Source organism: Cydia pomonella, chromosome 27, assembly GCF_033807575.1.
Source record: "Cydia pomonella isolate Wapato2018A chromosome 27, ilCydPomo1, whole genome shotgun sequence".
NCBI classification, from domain to species: domain Eukaryota; kingdom Metazoa; phylum Arthropoda; class Insecta; order Lepidoptera; family Tortricidae; genus Cydia; species Cydia pomonella.
The window spans coordinates 10,288,428-10,304,167 of record NC_084729.1 but is presented as its reverse complement, the minus strand read 5'-3'; the positions used below and the strand labels follow the sequence as shown (position 1 = coordinate 10,304,167).

Below are 15,740 nucleotides of genomic sequence, written 5' to 3'. Positions count from 1 at the left end.
ATTTATTAAGTAAATTATGTTTTGTTTTGTTTCTTTATATAAAACATGATAAATATAAAGTATTTTCTGTTTTCTTTCGTATTTAAAATAAGATTTTTTTTCTTTTTTCATAATTTTTAGCGCCCTATTTTCAATAGTCGAGTTTCAGTTTTTGAACTTATTTGTTGTATTTTACCATTTTTAGTCAACTTTTTTTTATCTAATAATTAATATTGATCATAAACGGGGCGACAAATTTCTGATGGGCCCCGGGCGGCAAAAACACACGCTACGCCGCTGTGTCGGGGCACGCTCAGTGTAGGGTTCCGTAGTTACTATTCCGTCACAATAAGCTAAACTGGAGCTTAAAGTATAGTAAATTGTTAACCAAGGGATGAAACGGTACCTTTCACGCGAGTTAAACAAATAGGCAAATTTGCATAATCAGTACCTAATTAAAGTAAGTCTTTTTACTATGATGGGGAAACTTTTTGCGATAACTCAAAAACAGCTAAACAGATCATGTCCGCTATAGTTTTCATTTAATGTCTTTCTTAAGCTCTACTTCCACGATTTTTTTCATATTTTTTGGACCTATGGTTCAAAAGTTAGAGGGGGAGGGACACATTTTTTTTTCTTTCGGAGCTATATCTCCGAATATATTCACTTTATCAAAAAATGTTTCTTGAAAACCCCTATTAGTTTTGAAAGACCTTTCCAACATTACCCCACACAGTAGGGTTGAAGCAAAAAAAAAAAATTCATCCCCACTTTACGTGTAGGGGAGGTACCCTCAAAAAAATTAAATTTTTAGATTTTATTGTTCGACTTTGTCGGCTTTATTGATTTATATATCCGAGCAAAGCCTCAGACAGACAGACAGACAGACGGACATGGCGAAACTATAAGGGTTCCTAGTTGACTACGGAACTACGGAAAGGCTGGGTTTGTCGAGCGTAATTAAACATTATACAGAGTGTAACATAATTAATGACCTATCTTTATACATAGTTATCGAAATTAATTACATTTAAAAAATCCTTTGGAACGGGTAGAAATAAAATAGTGCTAATAAATCGTAGACTTCGAACTAAGAGCGTTTTTATTAGTGTCTGTGCGGAAAGAAGAGTCGTGGAATGTATAGAGCCCAATACATTCCACAACTCTTCTCTTTCCAAACAGACTCTAATTTTTATACTTTTCCTTATGATGGTTCATGGAATAATTTTTAATATTTGAAGTTATTTCATACTTTTTATGTGAAGCAATAAAGAACTAAAAGCTATTTTTAATATTAATTATAAGTTTCAACAAGGTATTTTTATTTCTACGTGATACTTTTAATAAAAATAATATTGCTAAGGCAAAAAAATCTGAAGCTCAAGTTGATATTTGTAGCAAATAATTCAAAAGTACCTACTTATATGCCTAATTGATTAAATGTTTAAATCTCGATTGTTAACCAAAATAAACCGTCATCAATAAGACAGCTTCGTGCATGTAGCCGCCGAGCCAGGCCAGGGGTGGATATTAATAACCGACAACAGCGAGAACAAATGTTTGCTTAAAGCATTAAATTTTAAATGGAAGGGTTGCGCCCCTGACCGCCGGTGGGCGTGGCCGGGACCCGCCCACCCATGACCCCGCCTCGTATATTTGACTAGTATATTTGACGTTTAGGTTATAAACAATGTAATGTAAATTACATTTAGCGTTGAAACTCTAGGTCGATGGGGTCCCAGCGCGCACAAGTTTTTTGAAGAAACGTCTGGTTGACCGAAGAGCTGGCGGCTTCTTCGTACAACGTATCAGTATTGCGATACAACAAGGAAATGCCGCCAGCATCCTTGGTACAATGTCTCAAGGGCCTACTTTAGATATAAGCTTGTTATAGTAATCGTCTGTATATATCCATTATGTATATTGTTATTGTAAATAAAGTAATAACAACAAGGTACATCTCTTAATATGACGCTTTCCTGATTCAGATTTTTATTTATAAAACATAGTGTCATGGCAAATTAGGTGGCTACATAATATAATTCATTCGCAGAATTTTAGGCACTAGCGCATAAGTTAAATAGGCATTTAACAGGTATATACGTATTAATATCTGCATGTATTATTTTTAAGTAGGTACAAGATCGAAAAACAGGTTTAGATTTATAATTTAAGTCGCTACACGTGGCGCTGCTGACGGTGGTAAAGAGATTTCGGTAAAGAGATACATATATATTTTTTAAATCAAATCGCTCAATTAGAATACGAGACAGTCCCAGTAGATTATTCTTAAGGGGCTCCCCGCGTTTTCATCGATTTTTGACAAGTTTTGAGTCGTTACTCCTACTTTTGCATTATAGATAGAATTATAATACAAACGCCTATCGGTTCTTCAATCTTTTATCTCCATTCTGGTCTGCCGGATTTTGAAAGAAATGAACATATTTTTTTTTATATATTTTTTAAACATTGTCTAAAAACACACATTTTTCGTTACTCGATTGCTGTGAAGGATTTTACATGTACTAAATCTACATATTTGGGTTCGTCTTTGACGCCTCTAAAACTGGTCAGAGATTTTAATTTTAAACTAATTAACACAAAAGTTATGGCCAGTAAACCAGTTTTTTGGCTTAAAATTGTTCAACTTTGATGCCAAATATCTCGAAGACAATGAACTTTGAAGTAAATATGGGATACTAAATTGGTTACAGCCGTTGCTGTGAATATGATAAGCTCTAGAAAATATTAGAAAACTAATGGTTTCAGATCGAAGGTCATTGGCGTTAGGGAGCCCCTGAACATTATTTCAAAGACGTGAAACAGCCCCGACGAGACCCTGTATTTTAGTTTTATTTAATTTCGAGGTGAGTATCATATAAGGTCTTCTTCTTCTTCCTTGCTCTTGCCCACTTTAGGTGGGGTCGGCTCTCCTAATTATTGTGCGTCACGACATTCTATCGAGGGTTGTCGGGTCAGGTAGATTATTCCTATCAAGGAGCGTGGCCATGCTGGTCCACCATGTTGCCGCCGTGCGTCCTCTGCCTCTCTTTTTCTCCGGCAGGTCTAGAGCTTTTTTGACGATATACTCATCATCCCTACGCATCACGTGCCCAAACCACCTTAGACGGTTTTCTGTAAGCTTTTCGGGTATTCGGGCCACCTTAAAGCTGCCACGAACGTACTCGTTTCGGACTCTGTCTAGCCGCGTGTATCATGTAGGTGAGTATCATATACGAAAATAAATCGGTTGTTTCACACGTTATGTCTAAACACTTGTCGATGTTGGCAAAACATTTTAAAATTAGAATCAACCGCATTGTAAAACAAATAGCTATTACGAAATCGGCTAAGAAACAGAATAAATACACAAAATAACGAATAAAGGCAATGTTCACGCGTTGTCGGTGGCAGCTATTAGCTAATGAGGGGGGGGGGGGGGGGCATTGTCCGCAGTGTTTAGTTACGGGGTTGGCGATAACTACTCACTATTGACAAAGATTAGAAGGAAAACTTACTTTGTTCACTTCTTGTTTGAAAAGACGTTAAAAGGTGATTTGTTAACAGCTATTTTTTGGAGTTCTTTTAGTTTGCTTTTTACTCGGAGACTTTGAGCAGTCTAAGCTATAAATTGTGCATGCTTATTATGAGCTAAATGTATGATATTATTTTTACATATATTTTTAATATGGCCATTAATATAACCACATGTATTATAGGACCTCGGTTTTCAGGAATATGACACCATTTGATTTGTAACCAATATATTAAGCTATTCCGATTGATTATACACTTATACTTTATAACAATGAAGCATCAGAAGTAAAGGTAAAAACAGGTGGTTTTATCACTAAAAAGTTATCTCAAAATTAAAGTAAATATTCTATAACCACCTCAAAGGCTCTCTCATAAGTCAATTAATACAATTTACAGTGAATTTACATTCAATACAATACAGTGAATTTCATAAAGTCAATATACAAGTCAAATTTGTATTACTACTAAATTAAAGTTAAATTCTAGCTTAAAATAAAATTCCAGTAAAAAAAAGTCAATTTAAATGTCTAAAACAAAAATAGAATTACAGTTATAATAAATGAAAATTTTGATCAGAAATTAAAATCAAGATCAAAACCAAAATATACATTAAAATCAAAATAAACTTAACAATTGAGATCAAAAATAAAAATTCAATTAAAATCAAGATCAAAATTGAAATCACATTTAAAATTAAAAACAAAGCCAATTTATATGACATAATACAGTTAGAATTACAGTTAAAATAAATTAAAATGAGATCAGAAAGACATGAAAAATAAATAGCAACATTATAAATACAACAGTCGATGATACCTGGGTAAACACTACATTAAAATAATCTTAAAATAAAGAATTGCTACAATATAACGGAGATGATATATTATATATTCTCTATTGTTAACAATATAGATATATTATATTTGGAGATGTAAATGTCTTTTACAAACAACCGGCGTTCTAACAAAATATTATGATCTGAAAGGTTGAAATGAAACCTCTTGTTGTTATTGGAATTAACTTCTAAGCGACACTAGCGCTGTAAAAAAAAAGATTCAAAATATCCGTGTTATTCCTTTATTTATCGGTGTTGTCGATGAATGCAGGCCACGGACACCTAATGCGATTGCGGCGCCCCCTGCCGGCTAACTCAATCACATACAGTGCAACCTCGATAAATAAATCCCCCGTTCACAAGTTGCGAAGCTGTATTTTTTTATAGATACTGTAACAAGTCCATATCTCGAATTTTTGTATTTTTTTTGTATACCTTGAATGTTTTACACTATCAAAAAAATAGATAAGAACTGTAACAACAGAAACTGTCTTTAACATTTTGAAATACATTGAGAGCTTATTACCTACCTATTTTTAAATCACATTTTGTTTACTACTTTTACAATAAATATACGAAATAATTGCAGACAGTTTGGTTCTTGAAAAAATACCCTGCATGTGGGCCTCATGGGCTCTTTTATTGATTAGCCAATGTACTATAAAAGAGTACTGTTAGAAGAGTTCCGGACTCTGGTAGCCGACATCCGTAGAGGATATGTTACCTAAAAAAGAAGAATGTACTATTCAATCGTCTTGCATTTTTTTATTTATGTAGGAAACAAGCAGTCACATACACATGTGTTGAAAGTAATAGATATACAATTGGACCTAAAGTTTCATTAAACATAATATACTGATATTCATAACGTCCATAGTCGAAACAGAGCTAGTTCGGCACTACCCATAAATAAGAAAATACACAAAATTACTATTAAGTAGAGACAAAACTAAGAAAGTACCTAGGTATCAATCATGCTCACAAACATACGTACGTTGCACAGTACTACTCGTATATAACAATTTATGACAGTTACAGTGCTATGGGAAAATTATTATTGCATTTGTGCCATTAGGTATTTAATAAATTGACGGATCAATGGGAATCGGGGCACTTAAACTATTATTTTGGTATCTAGGGTATAAAAACAAGGTTTAGGTTTTACAAAGGTGAAGCCGGGCCGTAAGGCGGTCTTCACGATTTTATTTTACATAGCCTTTAATATGAGTTTAATATCAGGTCCCTTTGTTTGGCAAAATTATTGAAAGTCATAATGGAATGATAGTCAGATATCATTCGTCAGAACTCTGAAAACGTTTGCTTTTCAGGAACTTCCTTAGGTTATCCTATAGATACGTTAGGTTAGGTTAGTATTATTTTATGGCAATCCTGAAAAGTTACGCGTTTCTGAGAAAAACGAAATTATGGCTAACGAAAATGCGGACAAACAATACATTATGACTTAAAACTTTATGGCAAACCATGGAGACCCCTTTATTGTTTGTTTTATCGAGGTTCCACGCTAGAACGCTAGTTGGTGTAAAGCTTGTAAAGTAAGACTTATTCACACCGGCGTCACTTACGACCTTATTTGGCGCAGTCGGTAAATCATGACTATTCGAATTTTGCGTGATTTGAATTTTTGGTTACTATCAGGCGCGTAGAAACGTAAGTAAAACGCCATTCTTCACCTTCTTTGCTTCAGAGTTATATTCAATTCAATATTAGTTGCAATGCTTCTTAAATATTTAATCCAGTATGTCAGTAGATATCGTCATTATGTGAACGCTTGTTTAATATTTTTTTACTAATTGTACCTATATTGGCTATTTCGTCTTAATTTGACAAGCAAGGGAATGTAACCGATAACTTTTTCTTTTGTTTTTCAAATTAAGGAGATCTAAATAAATACAAATATTCAACAAGCTACTACATAATATTTTACTGGGATTTACTGAAATAAAAGATAAAATAAAACTTATTAATTTACTTATCGACAAATTGTTACTTATACTCGTACCTACTTTATTGATAACGGTATTAATTGTAACGTATCTCCCTAGGGATTATGTCCTCTAGAAAAGTTGGCAGGGATAAAAGAAGTACTACCAGCTACGTTAACAAAAAGTATTTTAATATTAAAAAAAAGAACAAAAATTTTATAAAACATAATCCCTAAGGAGATACGTTTCATAATTTTAACCAAAAGTCTATGGTCCGTACAAAGATGAACATTTCACCCATCAGCACTTTCCTTTCCATCACATAGCATAAACTTATTACCTATTTTACGCCATGTACATGTCCGACCACCGCGAAGTGTATTTATTAAGCCACCAATTGTATCATTCTATCATATTATCAATAAATCGTTATTTGGGCGGAAACTGGAGTTTTGTCATTATCATTTATCGTCTCAAGACTATTCGAGGAGCATCCCGTACATTATGGCCCTTCGAACCGTATAAAATATTAGACACCAACCTTTTATTATTGTATTGTTATAAATATTTAGACTATTTTGTATTATTTGTATAATAAAGTTAAATAAATAAATTTTAATAAACTTGATTGTAGCCACTCTCTTTTTAAGGTGCCACCTGTAGCTCGTCCCCTGGGTGACGCATCCGTCTCCCCAGGGGACAGCAGCCATTAGCGAGTGTCTGCTGAGTTACAATACGTACCAGCTACTTAGCTTTGATTATCTTTGTATTGTGTTATTCTGAACGAGAGTTTCATTGGTCGTGGGTGTATTTGCTTGTCGGCATGTTACTTAAATGTTCTAAAATTCGTTAAATTGATAATATAACATCAACATCAACACCAAATATTTATCCAGCAAATAGGCCACTGGGGCACATTTACATGTCAAATTTTACAAGCAATAAAATTACCAAAAATGGTAAAATATAGTTACAAATATATACTTAATTCATTAAAAAAAAAAAGAACGTGCAAGCGAACCACAGGCCAACTATGCAAATGAACCGGAACACAGTGAATTAGAAAAATACAAGTTATATCTTTTATTTTTATTGGTATGCAGGATAACAACAGCCGTAAATATAACTAAACTTATAAATGCTTATATAAAAGAAGGCCAATGACAGTCATCATCTAGTATCTCAAAGTCCTAATACTAAGTAGTACCTATTAATTGCCTACCATGAAATATAAATCATTATTAAATGGAACAGAGTCGCTTTTGTAGTACCATAGTAGTAGTAAAACACTTTATTGTACAAATATGAAAACAACAAAGGAAAAAAGACACTCATCCTTAGTACAAAGGCGAACGTAACCCTTTAAGGAATCTCTTCCAGTAAAAAATTCATTCGATTTTAAAACAAAACTGTTTCACCCAAATTTGATTGCCAATTTTTTTTTAATGTTAGCATAGTCAGCAAACGAGCAGACGAGCCGCCTGATGGGAAGCGGTCATCGTCGCCCATGGACATAAGCAACCCATAGGAGCCACTTAAGCGTTGCCGACGCTTGAGAACCCATCCCCGCCCGATACCCGCTTCTTGAAGAATCCCATGTCGTAGCGCAAAGGAAATACGGTATGGTATTATTGTGTGGTAGTGGCCCGCTAGAGGATAAATTGAGATTCAATAATAAATAATAATCAATAAATATATTTGGGACAATCTTACACAAATCAACCTAGCACAAAACTAAGGAAAGCTTGTACTATGGGTACTATACGATCCATACTTATACAGTTTTTTAATTTATTTTTTATTTAGGAAACAAACAGTCACATATATATAAGCTTAAGTGATAACAAACAGACCTTTAATTCCATTGAAAATAAAAGAATACATAGTAAATTACAGATCGAAACAGGGAAGGTGTTAGGCATCTTCTTGTCTGTCACGCGTACAGGGACTTCAAAACATCGGTAGGTAATTAATAAATGCATGACATAGTACAGAGTTTAAAGTGGTATACAAAATAATTAAAAATATATGTATCGCTATAGTTGTTATGCGTGCAAATAATATATAGTTACTAGGTACTTAGAAGAAAAAATACAATATTTATAGAGAAAAGATTGAACTTCGCAGAATACTTCTGTATTTACAAAATGATAATGAAAAAATATCTAAATTTGAAAATTTTTCATTGTAATCATGACAGGCTCGTCTGAAAAATACATACATACAGTTAAATACATACTTAGATATAAAACACACATGACTAAGGAACAAATATCCATGCTCATCACACAAGTAAATTCCCTTACCGGGAAACCAGGACCATCGGCTTCATAGGCAGGATCACTACCCACTAGGCCAGACAGGTCGTCAAATAGTATTGATCTCGCTATTTCCTCGCTAGATCAAAATAATTGGGACTTTTAAGCTGCTGGTAGTGCCAAATAATGAGCCATAACATATACGTTTAACCCTTTCCCTGCAGCCGCTAATCCCCGGGGCGTGCACCTAACCCCTCCGCTGCAATATTGATGCAGCTATTAACGGGCAGCGTTGAGAGGATTAACTCGTTCTCATTACAAACAATCGCGGATCAACTGACCCCATTCACTGACACCACTTAATAAGGATACTTAGCGATTATTTTAGTAAAAAGTAATTTAGTGCAGAAATACTTTGAGTCTTGAGTGAGCGTGTTGTCGCCTTCTTGAATATCTATTAATTACTTATTTATTATTTATACTTTTACCTTAGACCTCATTACGTTACTAAGTTAATTAGTATTTTGAACTCCCACATTATCCTTATTAAGTATCATTTGTATTCGCTCTGTTCACATATGTGGTTGCAATAGTGCGTTATCTTAGTTTAGTATTATGTCTCTACCTGTGAGTTCCTATAATTGGCTTCCTGTATCTACTATATTTTTCTATGTTAAAAAAAAGAAGTATATGCAAAATGCAAGAATATCAATAAATAATTTATATTTCACCACAACAACTGGTAAAGGCCCTCTTGATTGCTCAAAAACAAATGAGATATTTGCATTGTATCCACATGTGGGGCAAAGTAATCAGATGGAAATTTGAGTTGTTTCCTTATGTTATAAAAAATGTATCATTTAAAAGTCAATGCTACGACTTTTAAATGATGATTTTGAATGATAATTTCTTTATTACGTTCATTTGGTTTTATTTTTTTGGTAATTCATAGGTAGTTAGTATTTTACTCACGTTGGTGTGGTGATAAATGTTGTGTTTCACTCGGAGGCAAAGTTGGTTAAATCCTCGTGTCTTGAAACGTTCGCAACGCTCAAAATTCCACATAATAATAATGGAATTAATGTAGCATGGTATAAAATCTATTTCAAATTTGTATCGCAAAGAGTGTTCGATTAGGAGTCACAATAAGCTTACTTCTGTGAAGTTTTCTCTTATGCTAAAAAACTAAGTAAACATGTAACACTCACAGTTCAATCTTCGGCCGTCAACAAACATAATGTCCGATTTGCAGCTTAATTAATAAAACAGCCATCTCGGGCTCCCCGGGGGCCCCGGACCCCTAGTCAGGCGTTGTCCTGATCCAAAACCCTGTATAGTAATCTTTGAGAGGCTTTTCTGCCCTATCTTTTTTGTTTTATTTCTTTTAGAGTGAATCCAAGCTACGTTGGCAGCGATTTTGTTAGCCCAGACTGTGAAAGTGTTATTTTAAGCTTCAAACTTAAACTTAAAAAGCGTATGAAAATCGCTGCCAACTTAGCCGTTCTGTCGCCATGTCGCCGCACGAACGATCACGGAGCAAAGCCTCGAACGGACGGACAGACGGACATGGCGAAACTATTAGGGTTCCTAGTTGACTACGGAACCCTATAACAGACAAAAATATTTACAAAACTGCAAACTTGAGATAGGTATATTGTTTTTATTTTTTTTAAAGACAATCTAAAATGGACATTGGTATATAGACGGTAAAATATATGAAGACTATACTATTGGTATATCCTCAACAACACAAGGCCGCACTGGCAGGATCGCCATGTGATGTTGGGTGTTGAATCAAACAACTAGGTTCGAGGTACAACGTATAATGGCTTAAATAACACGTATATGCACTTATATATGTTAAGGCTATGCTAGTGTGTGGGTGCGGCGTAGCACACATTTGACACACTACACCAGTAAATATTTCTTCGCGTTGGTGTGGTGAGGACATCATGCTCAAGAGGAAACGTAATGTCAGGAAAGATTAGGCGCGCCGTGCAATACTCGCGACGGAAGATTTCGCGATCGCGTGGTTTTTTTCCTCAATATCTCCGAAAGTATACTTCTGTTTAAAAAAATTCTAGCCAAACCTCTAGGATATATCACTAGCTATTTAATAACTAACTAACTAACTATTGTGGCGCAGTGATCCAAAGAGGGTCTTGGCCTCTAAAACGAGAGAACACCACCTGTCCCGATCCTGTGCCACTTCCTGCCAGTTATCGGCTTTAAGTTGGCACAGATCCGCCTGTACACTGTCGCTCCAGCGGTATCTGGGCCGACCCCCTGGACGGCGACCAGTCGGTCGTCCCAAATAAGCTCTAAACACCCCGATCCTCACCCATCCTCAGTAAATGGCCGAACCAGCGAAGTCTGTGGAATTTCGTTTCGCAGATGATATTGGGAGCTATTGAATACTAAAATTATATTGTTATGGAATGTAGGGTGCCGATATACAATAGAAAATAAATGTTTGCCCTCGCAAATATAGTCTACTTTCCGAGTTAATTTTTATATGACATTTGCTTTTGATTAAAATGAGTAATTTTTTTAATATAAAAACTGCCATTTTGCGTTAATTAAATGTGAAATGAGAGCCAAGTTTAATATTAAGTTCGAGTATATGCGTTGTTGTTGATTTCGCCGACAAAAGAGTTGAGATCATAGGTGTTAACTTCTGTGTAGAAAATAATTTTTACAATGTACTTATTTATTTTACTTGGGATGTCATTCAAGTTCCCCTCGTAAAGATGACATGTAGTTATTGGGACAGTGATCAGCACTCGGAAGTCTTTCAAAGACTATTACTCGGTTTTAGTTTCAGCCAGCCGCTCGTGCACCAAAGTCCCGGAGCCCCGGAATCCCGGGCTGCGCTTATTGGCGCCGGCAAATATCCCGCGGGTAATGGATACTGTACTTAACAACCCCTTGTTCAACGCTCAAATATTTATGCAGGGCGGGATTACACTTTGTTTTGCGAACGCACGTCAGATAGATGAATTAATTTCACACAGAAACGTTAGGGAACGCCAGCGGATTTTTACGAAAATATTGGGGCATTACAAGGTCATTAATGTTACACCAAGCTAACTTGGCAGCGATTTTGATAGCATAGACTGTGCAGGTGTTATTTCAAATGTCATAGTTTCATGGAAGTTTTACTTTAAAATAACACTTGCATATGTCATGATTTATTTATGTTTACATTTAAGATAGCAGTTAAATAATAATTATACCGTGACAACATTATTATGTTACCCCGATTAATACAGGGGTAGTTGGGAAAATAACATTATACTGTTGGCAACACGGTAGTTTTAGCAAGTGGTGGGGACACGGTAAATGTTGGACAGGCTCGTTCACTTGGGTTGAGGCCGTCAAAGAGGACGCATCGTAATGAACTGGTTAGGTCAGAGTACCTGCAAGTATGTCGATTGTTGTAGTGGTAATAGTTTAGTTAGAGTAACCATGCGAGAAGAAGCACCACACATACTTGTGCTATGAAAATCGCTGCCAACGTAGATTGGTCTAACTGTAAATTGTCTGACAAACGGTGGACATTATTACCTTAGCAAAAAGAATAACGAATTACTGGTTAACAGTGTGTTATAATAATAATCTAAAATCAAGAAATACCTATGTATTGTTTTTATTTCTCATGCTCTGAAAGAGGGTCAATGTTGTTCTAAAAAGTGTGCAGAAAGTGATACGTATCTGCATTAGAGCATTTTATTTTCCAAGTACGATTTTTTTATTTTTTTTACGATAAGCAATTGAAATTTTGGTTTTAAATGGATTTGTTATACAATTTCCATTCTGATATTTAACTCCCCATTCCATAAATACACGTAACAATACTTTTACCTAAATGGTTAAATGAAATTACCCTCAAAAGTTTTACTTAATCATGTTTAAAAAAAAACACATGTATTTTACTTTCCTCGTAATCGAAATGAAAACTAGAGTGTTTAACTCGGATGAAAGCCATTATTTCATCCATTGGCTAACAACTAACAAGGTTAACAAAGATAACTGGTATTGGAATAGTGATTAGTGACAATTTATATTTATATTATCATATAGAAGATATTATTCAGATTCATATTATAAATGATGATGTTCATATTACGAGTATACATGTACGTATTAACGTCGATGTCCGAGTGATCGTCACAGTCCCAGGAGTCAAGTGTAAAAATATGGGTCCACGCAAATTACTCAAATTAAGAGCTATGGGACATCCCATAGCTCTTAATTCGCTGACATAAGAGCTATGGGACATATTTTTTAGCAAACTTGTGTGCACCTATATTTTTACACTTGACTACTAGTAATGTACTTAAGCCATTTTTCGTAAACATCTGTCAAATCTAAGAAACTGAAAAAATTGCAAAAAAAAAAAAACTGTTCATAATCGTTGCTTCATATTCGTCATTTTGACACTTCTGTTTGTTAAAAGAAACAAAAACAGAATATTATTAATTTTTAACAAGCAGAGGTTTCTTAAAAATGAATTTAGTATGGGTAGCATCGTAACTGGTAAATTTCCAAAAGTATTGTTACGTGTATTAAAATAAAATATGACTTGGATCTCCGTAATCCGTAATCATCGTAACTGGTGAATTTCCAAAAGTATTGTTACGTGTATTAAAATAAAATATGACTTGGATCTCCGGTAGCTGTTTAAGAAGTGTAACGTTCTTACGGTAGATGTCGCTAGGGTCCCCTAGACCTATATGGTGGGAAAATTTGCTGGCTATCGATGAGGTCTTGGTGGCTCGGATGGCAGAGCGTTGGAGTATTGATCCAGAGGCCGTGAGTTCAAGTCTCACCTAAGGCGGTAATTGTTCCACTTTTAAATTTATTCTAAACAAAATGTTATGTTTTATGAATTAGTTTTATGAAACAAGGCTATACCTACCTATAATTAGGTCTTACCTACCTACCAACCTAAAATTAAAAACTAAACTATAAATAGATCCGAATAGATTTATCCGAATAACTTAATAATTTTAATTTGACGTTTTTATTTATTTGTATCCTTTTATTTTAATCGAATGTAGATCAAGTAAATAATTTTTAATTGAATTTAATTTCAACTGAGTATTTTATTGCTGACATGTAAATTTGTATATTTTACCAATAAAAGAGTATGAGTAGGAGTATGATAATCTGCCCCAAATCGCCGTCTATTGGCAACGTGCCCAGAAGGCTGGCAGCATTGCCACGTTGTATGGCACTGCTGATCCACTGTGCTAGATTTGACCCAGTCTCTGGTCACGCGTCAATTCCACTAACCTGCCGCTACATTCCTTGAAGACCCTGTGGGCGCTTTCCCCCCAGAGCCCCAGAGTCTCAACCCCAAATGGCTCAAATGTGCAACCACTATTTATGGTTGCATACTTGCGCCGCTTGAAGAGCTCGGCCGAATTGGCAGCCGAGCCAGCCTTCACTGTGGTGCCATCGAGATGGGACAGCGCCAGAGTATCGGCACAGGTTGCGTCCCAGACCAACGGACGTCCCATCTTCCATGGCACGAGGGTCATAAATAATTAAATAATTTTCTATAATAATTTTCCTAAATAATACCTAAATAATTTTCTATAGAAATTAAAATATATACTCGTATGTATGTGTAGTTGACATATTTATATTTAAGTACAATGTTACAAGATGAGAGTCCGAAGATGTAAACGTATAGAATCCGTCTTATCCATGTGTTTGTTGTAATTATCAATGAATCTTGTTTTTCTTTGTGATAAGCCCCACACGTCGCTACAGGTGGCCTCTCCTCGGCCCCTCGCTTATTATATTATGGGCCGCGTGTTGGCACTGGCCGACAATACAATTTGCAGGGGTGACAATTTGACCTGAAGGCATGATCAGGGGACATAATGGTTAATGGACAAACTAGTTTCCTATTTTAGACATATTTCATTGCATCATTAATGTAGTCAAATTCGTTTAAAAAAGAAATTAGTTTATATTTTGTTATAGAAAAAGTTAAAATTATTAGGACTACGATACATTTATTTATTTAAACTTTATTGCACAGTAAACATATACAGTTACAAAAGGCGGACTTAATGCCACAAGACATTCTCTACCAGTCAACCTTTGGGCCGAACAGAAGCAAAGTTGGTGCGGGGTATGTCAATAACACTAAAAACTTAATTTACAATACTAATAATACAATATTAAACTTAATTTACTTACTAAGTTAATGTAAATATAGGTTGGTGCATATATAAATGTAAAATGTAGATAACACATGTACACATGTAATGTACATTATGAGTATATAGGTAGGTTATACCTATCGTATAATACCGATACTAATTAATATTACTACAATTTTTTTTGAGCGAGTCGAGTGTTATCAAAAATCTCCATTTCAACTTTGGCATAGGTATTAACTCAAAAAAATTATAAACCCTCTACTTGTACGATATATGCCACTAAAATCTATTTCATGCCAAAAATGCATTACATGATTTAGGGGAAGAGCTGATACTCTTCAAACTGCTGGAATTGCTGGATCGATTCCTATCAAACATAGCTAAGACCACCGCAAGGAAACCAAAATTGGACCATCCGTTGGATAGCTACGATGCCACAGACAGACCGACATTGGCGCCAAATATATAACACATATTTTGCCGTCGGGGATTAAAAAAACGAATTTGTTTGTCCGGAGGAGAAAACTCTCCTCTGCAGGTCACGTTTATTAACCGATCTCGAGAAATTTTGTGAGTAGGTAGACTCGATAGTTAGAATTTTTCTGTCGTTTTGTTTTTTGGATAATATTCTGAATGGTGGAGACACACAGAGCTTAAATGCTTGTCAGCTCTACGGCGCTTAGATCAAGACCAATGTGAGTTCGCAGCGATAATGTGTGTGGTAACTTTAAAATGGAGTATTTTTTTACCTTTTTAAGATTACGTACCTCAAAAAAAACAGAAACCCAGTATCACTTTGTTGTCCGCCCGTCCGTCCGTCTGTCTGTCTGTCAAGGGTTATCTCGAGAACGCGTGGAGGTATCGAGTTGAAATTAATACCATATACTTAGGTACTTGGTCTACAGTCTCTTGAAGCTGTGAAAATATCAAACTTCGGTATACCTATGCTTCAAAACACACGTTCGACACATTCAAGGAAATCCAAATTTATGGGGTACTTCTCGACAAT

General features: G+C 35.2%; 1 non-coding gene across 1 annotated transcript; it reads left to right on the top strand.

Moving 5' to 3' along the window:
• Positions 1 to 13,319: 13,319 nt before the first annotated feature.
• On the top strand, positions 13,320 to 13,392 carry Trnan-auu (transfer RNA asparagine (anticodon AUU)). The gene has a single exon. It is a non-coding gene; the product is annotated as a tRNA-Asn (tRNA).
• Positions 13,393 to 15,740: the final 2,348 nt, after the last annotated feature.